Source organism: Condylura cristata, unplaced genomic scaffold (genome assembly GCF_000260355.1).
Source record: "Condylura cristata isolate star-nosed mole 26May11 unplaced genomic scaffold, ConCri1.0 scaffold00021, whole genome shotgun sequence".
NCBI lineage: Eukaryota > Metazoa > Chordata > Mammalia > Eulipotyphla > Talpidae > Condylura > Condylura cristata.
Window position 1 is genome coordinate 13,562,620 of NW_004567122.1, and position 10,429 is coordinate 13,573,048.

Below are 10,429 nucleotides of genomic sequence, written 5' to 3' on the forward strand. Positions count from 1 at the left end.
CGCCATGTGGTCACCTCTGGGGCAGGCGGGAATCGAACTCATGCGGAAGTGGTTTCAGCTTCTTAGTGCAGTGCTTTAATCTGTTGCGCCACCAGGGAGGGCCTCAAATACGTATTCCTTAATGTTTTTCCTTTTCTACCTCAGCTCTACTTACAACTCTTCCAAGACACAAGCTTTCATTGACCACCCAGCTCACAAGATGTCTTCCTTAAAATGATGAAATATTTTAGTATCTGTTTCCTTTCTATTATGGCTCTAATTACATATTGTACGTTTTTGTAAATACACCATTTGTAGCTTAAAGAAATTATCAACTTCCTTAAAAATATGCTTTCATGTTCTCCCCATAAGCTACTAATATTTTTGAGAGACCACTATGAAATAATTTTATAAAAAACATAATTCTAATTTCTAATTTTCTTTGAATAGTATTTTCAAAAGCTAATGTGCATAATTCTCCAACATCAGTATATACAGTTGGTGGTTATTTTTAGAAGTAACTTTAAATGAACCCTCTTCTTTCCATTTAAAATATTTGTTTTTTAGTCTATCAATAGAAACTTTTAAATAGTATATTCTAACCCACTCAAGGAAATAAAAATCAAGGCATATTATCTATACTGCAGTATCATTTTTAAAAGTACCAACTTTAAAGCTGTAACAATATACATTACCCCACGCATTATTAACTAAAATTTAGAAAGATATTAATAATGAATAGGATTTCAGTTTACATATTGAACAAAAATGAGAATTGGATTTTTGTCTCTTTAAAAATCTAATTAACTCTAATTGGATCTGTGAAATGGAAATTTTAGATGCTGAAAATATAGCTACAGCATATATGGGATGAGACAATTGCAGTAGCTAGATATAAATTAATGAGTTTCTACAATTCCTAGGGGCTTTCATATTCTAACAATTAAAGAGTTAGGTAGAGCTAATATACAAACTTCACTCTGAACAATTAGTTACTTATCAAAATCTCCTCTCAGTCACTTAATTCCTAGAATTAGACCTGCTGGAATCTATGTAGCCATATAGTTTTTTTGAATTGAAAAAAAAAAAATCTGTTAAGTAATGAGAATCTGGGAAGCTGGGCTAAGATTCTCTGTGGACCTGGGGGAAGGCTGAGCTATTCATACCTCAGCACATATTTGCATGTAATGCCCACTGTGCTGGGTACAATGCAGATAAGATGATAAACACTTTCCTGAACACAGAGTTGAATAAAGAAATTTAGCTGACTTAAAAAGGTGTTTAATTTTTTCTGGCATAGAAACGTTTGCATAAACACAACTAAATGTGGTTTAGTAGAGGCATCAGCAACACTGATTGTTACTTATCAGAACTGCTCCATTGCCAATGGATGGTTTTCAGATCACTGGAAACAAAAAGACTATTTTTTAAAAAATGTTAGTTTTAAGCTACTAATGCATAAAGACCCTGCCAGTATAACTGACTGGAGGAAGAAAGGAGACAAGGGAAATGGAAAGCAAAGACAAGGGGGAGGGGAACACGAACATGTAAATATGATCCAGTGAGGTACATATACACAATGGAATACTATGCAACAAGGAAAAAGATAATCTAAAGCCATGTGCAACAACATGGATGGAGTTAGAAGGGCTTATGCTTAGTGAAATAAGTCAAAGAAAAATATCTTTCTCCCTCCCCTGCCTGTCTTGGGATATGTCAAATGCAGAGGATGGTGGCTGAGTCCCTACTGTCCCCAGACTCTAAGCAAATACCCCTTCTGTTGTTTTGGGGTCATCTTCTTTGATTTCCACCATAACTTTGATATACAATAAAAACAAAGCTTCAGGCATACTTTATTGGAAGTTGATGTGACTGGGAAAGCTAGAGGTGGACTAGCATGAGGGAACATCCTCTGTGGTGGCTTTAGTAGGCACATTTGGCTTCCTTGGTGGCTGCTGGGCTGGAAATTGGGCTCAAATTCAGAGAAGCCATCACCTGCCAAGGCCTGACCTCACCCTGATCTTCAAAGCACTTAGAGGAGCTTTGGCCTCTAGCCTGGTTGCTGCAGAAGCTGTGGTCAGAGATCTATTGTCACACCTATGTTAATCATGGTCTCGTGGTACTAATAGATTAAAAGTATTATTTCCCAGAATTCAAAATCCCCCTATCCTCCAGCCACTCTTGCTGAATCCTCTGTGCCAAGCCTGCTACTCAGGCTCTGGGTTCCATCCTTGGTCACCTATTCACGACTTTACAGCCAGCCAGCACCTACCCTTAATCACCCATTTTCCACATCCACTGGGACATCTCCACGTGAGCAAATATACTCCACATGCAAAAGTCTTCTTTAGACCTTACAAGTCCTTCTCCAACCCCACTTCTCAACCTGTCTTCAATGCAGACTTCCATAAGGAAAATGCTTCTCTTTGCTCACTATATTTCACCACCACACTAGCATAAATCCACAGTCTGACTTTTAATGAGTGATCATGTCCTAAATTCACAAGGGAGAAGCTGGGATCTCTGACAATCTGAGTTCTTCAGAAAGTATACAAGAAAACCTACCCAAACAGATACATTAAAACTTACTCCGATTATGAATGGTTTGTCTATTTAATAATTCATTCTAGTTTCTTATTAAACATATACCCGAGTCTAAAAAAGTACATCTATCTGGGTAGAAAATGTTGAACAGTATGGCCCTTTCTGATAGTCTGGCAGAGTTTGGAGTTCAATTTTTTTAAAATGTGTTTTCTCTAAAATACTGGGATATTCCTGATGAGTTTTCTAAGGGATAAGCAGTTGAAATGTGAGAAACCCACCAGGAAGGATGGAGAGGGGCCTCCTTGGTGGGCTACAAGGTTGTCTCAGTGCAATTACCACTACAGCCTGAGTTCGATCGCCAGCCAGGGAGGTGACCCCCATGGCACAGCAGACCTCTCCTGTCTCGCCCACTGCTCTCTTCAGTAGTGTATTTCAGTAAACCCACCTGTTCTGCTCCCCACTCTGTCTCTGGTGAATCCTCTCACTGCCCATATATCTAGTTTATACCCCAGCTCTTGTATGTCAAATAAACGTCTTTTAAAAAACTAAAAGCATAGAGAAGGCAACATTTTATTAACTTATGATATTCCCTTGGGTATGACAGATTATTATGAATCATGTTCCACATACATGGGCCTTAAAAAGATTAAGGTCCATACAATAATTGTTATTCCTCCAAATATTACAAGAATTTTATTCTGTGAATTCCCTAATCATACTGTCCCCAAACAATCTATTTCCTTTTTCGTCTTACATTTGAAATAACTCAAACATTTTGCAATTAATGGTTCATTTTGGGGCAGCTGACAAAGGCATTCTGTATGCAAAAGTCAGGGGTCACTTCCAATTCCTGTGACTCAGGACTTAGGGCTTTGATTTTTCCATGTGAATGGATAAGATTAGGAGCTGGAGAAAATGTGTTAAAACTCTCAAGAACATATTTTTTTCAAACTATATTTTATTATTTACAGACAAATTTTAAAGTACACAGAGTTCTCACAGACAACATCCCCGAACTTATTACTTACACCCTCTGTAAATTTCCTGACGCACTTGTCATAATTGACGCATTCATATAGAGGCATTACTAATTAAAGTTCATAGTTTGTATGAGGGTTCACTCTGTGTTGTGCCTCTATGGACTTTCAGGAATGTACAATGTGTAATTCACTACCCTCTCATCAACTACTCTGAATTTAACTGGCCTATTTTCTGTTCTCCACCTCTTTGCAATACCTCTCAATAAATTAGTGGCAACCACTATTATTTTTACTGTTTCCATTGTTTCTACTTTTTTCCAAATTGTTATACATTTGGAGTCATAAAGTATACAGTCTTTGATTTGGTGTCTTTGATTTGGCAATCTTTTAAGCTTCCTGTATGGTTTTGTGGCGTGATAGTTTCCTTTTTACTGCTATGTAATATTCCACTATCAAAAGGTTTGCCTGTATGTTTATCTAGTTTCCTAATGAAGAACAACTTGGTTGCTTCCAAGAGTTCACATCTGTGAATTAAATTGTTACATACCTTCATGAGCAAGTTGTTGTTTAAGTTTTCAACCTCCTTTGGGAAAATACCAAAGAGGTTCAAACTGCAAGAGGATGTTTAATGTGTAAGGAAGAGCCAACTGGGACCTTCCCTGATGGAACAACAGGTTAAAGAGCAGCACTGCTAAAGCTACTGCAGTCACAAAAGCACAAGTTCAATCCCCGGCCATAGAGGTGACCCATCTGGCGTGGCAGAACTCTCCTGACCTGCCCATTCAGCAGTGTATTTCAGTAGATCTGCCTGTTCTGTTCCCCACTCTGTCTGGAGAATCCTCTCAACCCCTGCACCTCTGGTCTGTACCCCAGTTCTGTATGCATAAATAATTAAATCTTAAAAAAGTCAAACTATCTTCCAAAGTGTTTGTGCCATTCCAAATGTGCATCAGTAGTGAACAACAATCTACATCCTAGCCAGCATGAGTGTTGTTAGTAGTATGGGTTTTAGAAATTCGACCAATTCTATAGTGTGTCTCAGTTACTTTAATTTGCAATTCCCTCATAAAGATGATGTAGCACGACTTTTCCCTTGTGTATCTGCCACCTATATATTCAACGTAGATGAACATATTTTGCATGAATACTCACTATTTAATAGGTACTGTGTAATATGCCAGGAATCTTTATTCATCTTTCTTAACAGAAAATACATAGTAAATTTACTGCATCTTTTTTTTTCTCCCTTTAGGGTCAATTTACTTGCTAAAGAAAGTGGCAGGTTAGCCACTAGCAAAAGCTTTCTTAATGAGGACATTCATCATGAAGCCACTGTTCTTGAATTATTTCCGTGGGATACTAAATAAAACCCGGTATCCCTTTCCCTCCTTAAACAGTTTGTAATACTCAGAAAAATAGTCATATGCTGCACATTTGTAGCAACTGAACACATGTATATCATGCAATGCAGCAATTCTTCTCTGGAATTTACGTAGTAAAAATGTGTACACATGTTCACTGAAATGCTTATAGAAGAATGCTTATTAACTGCATTAGTAACAGCATTAGTAATAGCCAAAAAGTGGAAACACCCAAAGTCTCCCACCACAAGACTGAATAATTTGTTATGTGTATCCATAAAGTGAAATACAATGGAAAAAAAAATTCAATGAGCACATTATTGCTGTTACCAGTAGTTCAGTCTAAATGATTCTCAGGAACATAATGTTAAAACTAAAAATCAGGCATTAAAGAACACAAGCTACATACTTGGGTTTATGTGGATATCACAACCAGAAAGTCTCCACAGTACTGGAAAACGGGCAGCTATCCTTGGTATTGGTTAGTGGTGGTGCCTGGGTAGATATAAATAGGGGCGGGGCAGAAAAAGGCCTGGGAGGGGCAGTTGATGTTCATTTCATTACTGGGGGCTCTTGGTATGGTTATGTTCACTTTGTTAACATCTCTGAGTTGGCCACATGAGATGTGTGCATTATTCTAAATAGATATTTCAATACAGTGTCTTACTCTAAAAACCAGAGGTCTTGTAGTAAAAACTCTAACTTCTTAGTTCTCATACTCTACATACTAAAAAAATGACACATTAAATAACCTATTGCTATAGCTTTGGATTGTTGCTAGAATATTGACAAGGGAGCAAAACCTTGATTCTAGTATTTTTGTATACCCTTATGCTTAGAAAAAGTTTGAAATAAAAAAGAGATTAGTAAACATTTGGTTCTATATATTTTGTATCTCAGTATGTGCATTGCATATATATATATATATATATATATATATATATGTAAGTTCCATCATAATTATCTATATTTTTACTTTTTACTTCTATTATTTGTCTTTCTGAGTCCTAATATACCTATACCAGTGTACGTTTGATTAGCACATTGCAACACTGTTCCAGTGGACATTCAGGTTGTAAAACCATATAATTAACAGTCTGGGGGATATTATAGATAGGAATTCCTTCAAGGTGATTATGTTTTTCTTTCTCCTTAGAGCAGTGCTTTCTTTCTCCTAGTCCTTTTCTAAAACTGTAATAACTACTCATGTTGAATCTAACTGAAGAACACAAGGTGTGACTGGATTAGAACTTTGACTAGCAAATCATGTGATGTGTTGCTGATTTCCGTCGTGCTGATTTCTTGCACAATGCCATCATTTTGGAAGACCTCTGGACAGAGCAGTCTCACATTTTGGTACCACTGATAGTTGAAGGGGCTTTCCTTATCTAAGTACTTTAAGGTGTAATAGAAAAAAAAAAAAAGGGGAAGTTCCGGTTAACCCCAATTGGAAAGAAAGGAACAATAAACCAAAAAAAAAAAAAAAAGTCAGGAAGGCTGAGAGAGGGAGGGAGTAAGAACTGCAGTCTGCAGTGTGGTTTGTAAGGCCAGGGAGCAGTGCTAGATGTACATATTTGATTTCCTAGAGAGGAAAGAGCCAACACAAGAAGAAATCTGGCCAAGACGATTGAGATCTCAAATCAGCTGGTGACACTAAAATTCAATGTCATTGTTTTGTCAAGAATTAAATCTAATGAAACGACCCTGGACAAGACAATTGGAGTAGCCAGCAAATATGAGTAAGAATTTTAGTTACAGTTCTTAATCTATAGTAACAGAAAATGAGGCTTCTCCTTATCAAGTGATTATAAAAAAACAACAACAACAACAACAAAAAACTAAAACTGAAGGCTTTAAGTTATTTTTTCAGTAAAGATATTGAACAAGGAGGTCATTCTGTGACCAAATCTGACAGGTTGGATGGATCACTTATTCACCAAATAAGAACATCAATTATTAATGGAACAAGACACAGCCTGCGATATAAAACACGACTTTCAAGCACCCTACAATTCTTATCTCAAGGCAAACATTTTAGAATGTTTTCAATAGCATTACATTGAGAAACATCAAGGATGATTTAAATGATGATCATGACTTTTCAAATCTAATTTGAAAAGCTAAACCTGGAAAACATATTTAATCAAATCATATGTATTTTCCTGTCCACTTCTAATAGTTACTCGTTAAACCTCGGAAGCAGGGGAGAATGTTTTAAAATTCTTCTTGTGTATCACACTGCAGGCCAGACTTTTTAAATTCACTAAAAATGCTAATCTGATGTGTAGATCTTCCTGGTGCAATGAAGGCAGTCTTCAAGGCTGTTAGAAATGCATGATTAGCCACGAAACCAGCTTCAAACAGAGGGTCCGTGGAGCTAGACTAACAGCAGAACATTCTAAATCTGCGCCAAACACACAGCCAGGCACTCATGTCTGTGAACAGTAAGCATGCATCATATATGTATTTAAAAAAAACCACACCTAGTAGGATGTACAAGATACAAGCATCATCCTTATGGGACAGGGCAATTTCACTATCTGCCTCTGTCGTTTCTCAAAGGTGATGATGATGAGGATGAACCAGGCAGGTGGCAATGGTATTCTAGCTTTCCTCATGATTGGCTGAAGATGATGCCAGCATCTTCACATGCAGGTTAGCATTTGATTCTCTCAGTCCTGACAGACTGCTACTTTAAGAAAAAGAAATTGCGGTGCAGAAGGTGAAATGCCACTTAAATGCATATAGCTGCTAGAAAGCCCTTAGGCCCATATGCATGTTGTCAGAAATTGTTGTGAGTTAGGTAATTAATGAATGAGATCTGATAGCTGTGCAGCCATCATAGAATAAAGTACAGTTCAAAGAATAGTAGCTGCCAAGCTAGTTCGTATCTATAAAGTTTTTCAGGGCCATTCATGGTTATGTCCAGTTCCCTTAAAATGACATTTTGTTATGTTCTGCTATGGGTTGGTTTTATCTCAGTGGCATCAATATTGCGATTAATTTTATATTTGATTCAGCTCTTTCAATTTTTGTCTAACCCAGATACCTTAAAAAACGTTGAAGAATTTTAATCTTAAAAATCACTTGTGAAGGGCCCTAACTGGTGGCGCAGCGGGTTAAAGCACAGCACTGAGAATCTAAAGCCGCTTCTGCATGAGTTCGATTCCCACCTGCCCCGGAGGAGATCCACATGGCGTGGCAGACCTCTCCTGACCTGCCTACTGCTCCCCTCAGCAGTGTACTTCCTCCATCTGCCTGTTGTGCTCCCCGCTCTGTCTCTGGTGAAGCCTCTCACCATCCCTGAGCCTCTGGCCTGTACCCCAGTTCTGTATGCACAAAATAAATAAATCTTTAAAAAAAATCACTTGTGAAAAGAGCACTAGGCTATGGGTGAGTATAGTTGTGAAGGGGGAATCTTTATCAAATATCTGTATGAGCTTGTGAGAAGTGCTTGTCAAAGAGCTGAAATGAAATGCCTATCCAAATCCACAGGAAGTAGCAGCATACCAGGGTGAGACTCTAACACGCTCTTTGTAAAGGCTGAACATTTAACCAGTGGAGTAAATAAGGCCTATTACCTATGTACCTTATAAATAAAGTAGATTACAAGAAGTAATCTTGTACAAGCCAGTGAATAGACAGACTAGCTGTTCTCTTAGGTTTGACCTCCTTCATGTCTAATTTCTGTTCCCTATGAGTCATTGTTCCTTTTTCTCCAGTGGCCCAAGAAAATGATCTGTCTCTCTAGCCCTAATTCATGCCCTACAACTTACACTATCCAAGAGCATAAAGGTAAATATGTATTCAGTATTACGGACACTGTTTCTTTTACTTTCCCTCAGTGTTCTCTTAACGCTGTCATATTTTTCCAGTAACATCCTAGAAAAGGACAGACGCATCCACTCTGATTTGTGTTCGATGACTGAATTCACTTAGCGATATTTGATTAGCCTGATCAATGGAACAACTGACAAAGCATACAGATTATGTCGGACCTGATTTCCACTAACTGTTGAGCATCATTATGGCATCTCTTAGGCTGTAACCGTGTGTCCCAAACTTAAGGAAACATCAGAATCACCTCCAGAGCTTGTGAAAACACAGATTACTGGGCTCTTCTCGTAAAGGTTCTGACTCAGTAGGGAAGTCCCAGATTTTGTATTTCCAATGGCCAAAAGTTTTCAAGGTGATTGCAACTATTACTGGAACTAGTAAGAGTTTGATTATTTAATAGAAAATTTCTATATTCTATTTATAAAAGAAAGATTTCTAAGGAATTAATCTCCACTGCAAACTGAGAAGGCTAGATCCACGTTCAAAACTTTGGAACAGAAAAGCACCATTACCTCAATATCAGTAAGTATACTACTAAAGACAAAAAATAATACCAAAATCTATCTCAAATGGAAAATAAATTACGCATTGCTATTCATATTGAAAGGAAGGAAGAAAATGGCTACTACATTGGAATGGAGATGCCGCTTAGAAAGAGGTAGTGGTTGGTGGCTTGAGACTTGGCAACTACACATTAAATCCACAGAATCAGATTTGGTTTTTTAACAACTGTTACTAAAGGGAACACAGGGCCTCCCTGATAGTGCAAGCGGATAGTCTCAGCACTGTGCAGCTACAGGTAGACACCACCGCAGGTTGCCCAGCCAGGGAGTCATCCACATGGTGCGGCAGACCTCTCCTGACCCACCTGCTGCTCCCCTCAGCAGTGTGTTTCAGTAGGTCCACCTGTTCTGCTCCCCACTCTGTCTCTGATGGGTCCTCTCAACTCCTGCACCTCTGGCCTGTACCCCAGTTCATGTAGGCATAAATAAATAAATACTTAAGAAAAGAAACATCATACCAGGGCAAAGGATTCAATGATAAATGTCACAGCTAAAATACTATTCTATTCTGTACTATTTTAATTCTAATTCTACCTATAGAGGTAAAGGTAGGCCAATGCCAAGAAGAAAAATTGTGATCGTAAGGAAAATAAGCATTAAATTTGATGAAAAAGGATTGCTGGGTGTCTAATCTATTGGATTGTTCAACGGGAATTGCTTATGGAATAACATGTCTTGTCTATAACTGACTCTAAGCATGCCTGATGTGCTTACTACAAATGCAATTAAATAATAAGGCAATAAAATGTTAAACTAGTCTATTTCTATGTACTTTAGATCTCAGAATCTAAGCATCTGCATCTTCAGTGAGAAGAGAAGTGGAAAATGAAATCCTGGTATTCACGTTCAGGAAGGAGAAGCAATGTAACTTCCTGTGACACAAAAAATACACAGAGAAACAGTGGGGGGGGGGAGGGAAATGCACTGGGCTATGGTGATGGCACATGGGTGATTTGGTGATGGGAAGCCCACAGGGGTTGCAACTGAGATGGAAAAATGCACCCAAATATGTAAAAATAAACTAACATAATAAAAAACATCCAAATAAATAAATAAAGTACACAGAGGTCTTATGTTAAAAATTACAAGTAGGTGGCCCTCCCTGGTGGCGCAGCGGGTTAAAGCACTGCACTGAAAAGCTAAAGCCACTTCCGCATGAGTTCGA